This window comes from Lemur catta, chromosome 5 (genome assembly GCF_020740605.2).
Source record: "Lemur catta isolate mLemCat1 chromosome 5, mLemCat1.pri, whole genome shotgun sequence".
In the NCBI taxonomy this organism is placed as follows: Eukaryota; Metazoa; Chordata; class Mammalia; order Primates; family Lemuridae; genus Lemur; species Lemur catta.
Genome location: NC_059132.1, coordinates 97,806,296 through 97,809,750, shown reverse-complemented (window position 1 = coordinate 97,809,750; position 3,455 = coordinate 97,806,296).

Here is a 3,455-nt window from a genome sequence, read left to right as displayed (position 1 = left end):
CGACGCTGGAGAACTACCAGAAAATGTGAGTAAGTGGACTTCATACACAGACTTAATTCATATTCTTCAAGAGTTGGGAATGCGCCATGCCATTTTTGCAGTAGATAACTGGTGGGGCAATGAGGAACGCTTCACTACACGCATGCGCGACTTAATCTTAGCTGTAGTTCCCCCCAGTGCGTTTGGCTCGCTGGCAGCTGTGCTCACTCCCTATGTGGGAAGTGGATAACATGAGGTCACCACGGCCATGGCGGCTCTGGGAGATGCCAAAGAGCAGAAAAGGGGGGAAGGGACGAGTACGTGTGCTACAAGGACCCAAGAAGGGCCCATGAGCTCAGGGCCTCTGCAGAAGAAGGTAGTACAAGGGGCCCAGAAGGTGTCTCAAATCCAGATGTGGCTAGGCCTCCTACTAGCAGGAGTAGATAAAAAGAAAATAATCTAATGAGGTATTGCTGGCTTTGTGGAATCATCTGGCTCCCCACCAGCGATTCATGAAAGCACCCAAGAGGCAGGGAACTGAGTCACCCACCAGAGAGACCTGCAAGGTGCAGCTTCAAGATTTTATGGTTGAAACCCCCCTCTTTGATATAGATTAGGGGTTGGGCCAAGACACCCAGTTACAGGGGACCCTGGATGACCGGAGGCCAAATGTGGAACTTGCTATTCATTGGTCCCCTACAAATGTGCAGTGGGTTTTGGCCTTGGTGGACACGAGAGCTGACTGCTCCCTAATCTATGGAAACCCTGAGCAGTTTGCTGGACAGACAGCGTACATAGATGGCTATGGTGGGCAAACTGTCGAAGTTAAGCAAGTGACTATTCCATTGGGGATAGGGCGTTTGTCCCCAGGCCTTACACTGTGTATGTGTCCCCTGTCAGGGAATATATTCTGGGAGTTGACATTCTGCGTTGCTCAACCCTAACCACCTCTGCAGGTGAGTTCTGCCTCCAACTTAGGGTTGTGAAGCTGGTGGTGCGTGGCCACCCCCATCACCCACCGCAGGTTCTGCTCACACCTCCTCGTGTGGTATGCACCGGACAATATCGTTTGCCTGGGGGGCACGAAGAAATTTCACAAACCATATTGCTGCTAGAAAAGTCCGGCATAGTGTGCCTGGCTCATGTCCATTCAACTCTCCAGTTTGGCCATTTAAGAACCCAGATGGAACCTGAAGAATGACAGTAGACTACCGGGAACTGAATAAAGTGACTCCCCCACTGCATGCCATGGTGCCATCTATACTGGATCTGATGGATCAACTGACTTTGGTGCTTGGGCAGTCCCACCATGTTACCATACTCATGTAACCAAGGTGTTCTCTCCTTTGTGAACCCATGTGACCTCTCTTCCCCATGGCATGTTGCCACTATTGTTCAAAGCCATAAGTGCTCATCACGTTCTCGGCTATGCTTTTCGCCACTGCTGTGTCCGCCCCACAATAAAGAGCATGTCTCACCTGCCTGCTGCCACTCACCTTATCTTCCAACATCTGAAGCCTGTGCCAGAGCACGTGCTAGCCACAGAGCATCCTCCTCACAGTGGGCCAAAACAAATGGCAGACAAAGAAAATTCCTTTTTTTTCCTTTTTTTAAAATCACTAGACCACACAAAAAAACTGGCACACAGTTTTTCATAGTAGCTTTATTTGTAATAGCCTCAAACTGAAAACAAACAAAATGTTTCTCAGTGAGTGAACAGTTGGTTAGACTGTGGAACACCCATGCCATGGAATACTACTCAGCAATAAAAAGAACACACGATTGACATATGCAACAACTTGGCTAGATCTCAAGGGCTTATGTAAAGTGAAAAAAGCTAGTCTCTAAAGGTTATATTCTGAATGCTTTCATTTATGTAACATTCTCAAAGTGGTAACATTGTAATGTTGGAAGACAGATTAGTGGTTGCCAGGGGTTACGGATGGTACTGAGAGAGGAGTGGTATGTGTATAAAGGGGTAGTATGAGGGAGATCTTTGCGGTGATAAAAGAGAGTTCTGTATTTTGTTTGCAGTGATGGTTACATGAATTTACACATGATAAAATGACACAGAGCTATATACAGACATTGTTCCCATGTCAAATTCCTGCTTTTTGTATTGCACTATTATTGGGGGAAACTGGGTGAAGGGTACACAAGATCACTCTGTACTATCTTTGCAATTTCCTGTGAATCTATAATTATTTCAAATAAAAAGTTAAAAAAACATAAAAAATCATTAGGGAGCTTTCATCATTAGAGCAATTCTTATTGAACTCTCTGGAGGCAGTTTCTTTGGCACCCTTACTTCAGTGGTATGCTGGTGAGAAATGAAAGTGTAAACAGAAAGCAGCTAAATTTGGGAGACTGGAGAAGGCAGTAAGCCTTACCATGCAAATTTACTGAGCCACATACAATGTCAGAGAGTTTAATGATTTTCACAAGATTAAAGGTCTTTAGTATAGAAAGGCTTCTAAAACAAATAATTTATTTTTAGGATGTCATCTAATGCACATTTGTAGTTCCAGGGTGGCTCTTAGTCATAGGGAAGGAGAGGCAGAAACGTCCAGGTTCCCTCACATGGTTATAGGAAGGCCATAGTGAATTTCACCTGCCTCTCTTCCCCCCTCATAACTTTTCCCCCTTAGTTCCAGGGAAACTTAGTTTTGATTTAGTTGTTGATTTGGGGAATCTGAATCATATCTAGGAAATTTCTAGTCCAGAGAATTTGTACTGGAGCAATTTCTCTCTTTGGCAAAGCCTGTAGTCTGGCTATAGCAAACTTGAATCCTTGTGGGGGTCCTGGAACCTTACTAGGGAACAAAAATTGAGAATGACTAAACATCTTCTGGACTTCGAAAAAGATTATGGAAATTAATTTCTTTGTAGAGGTGCAGAAATAAAGAGTTAATTTATATACGGGCACTAAGAGTGTCCAGGTGGCAGACGGAAGTAACTCACATAGGTGTATGCTTTTCTCCTTTGGCTTTCATGACCCACTTCTGCCTGGGCCTCCTTTTCCTTGTATGCAATAAAAATTACTTACAGTACCTCATGTATTTTCTGGCATTATCTTACTTTCATATCTGTTCCTTTTGTGGTAAGAGCGGAACTCATGTGAAACGTTGAGATGTGGTACCTCAGCTCCTGAAGGAAGTCAGAACTAGAGATTGAGACATTTAGAACTTGAGGGGCAGTATACAGTAATGTTTTGGAGCCACACTGCTTGGGTTCAAACCCTGGTTGTTCAGCAAGTTACTGAACCTCGCTGTGCCTTAATTTTTCAATTCGTGAAATGGAGATAAATGGGGATAATGAGAATACCCTTCACGGGGGTTTGGGAGGATTAAATGAGTCAATGACCCCTGCTTAATTATTTTGCTATTGCTAGTATATTATTGTTGGCATTTCTACTTGTCTTAAGCGCACATTCCAATCTGCTCCAAGCAATCTGAAAGCGTCCACAGAGCTAAGAT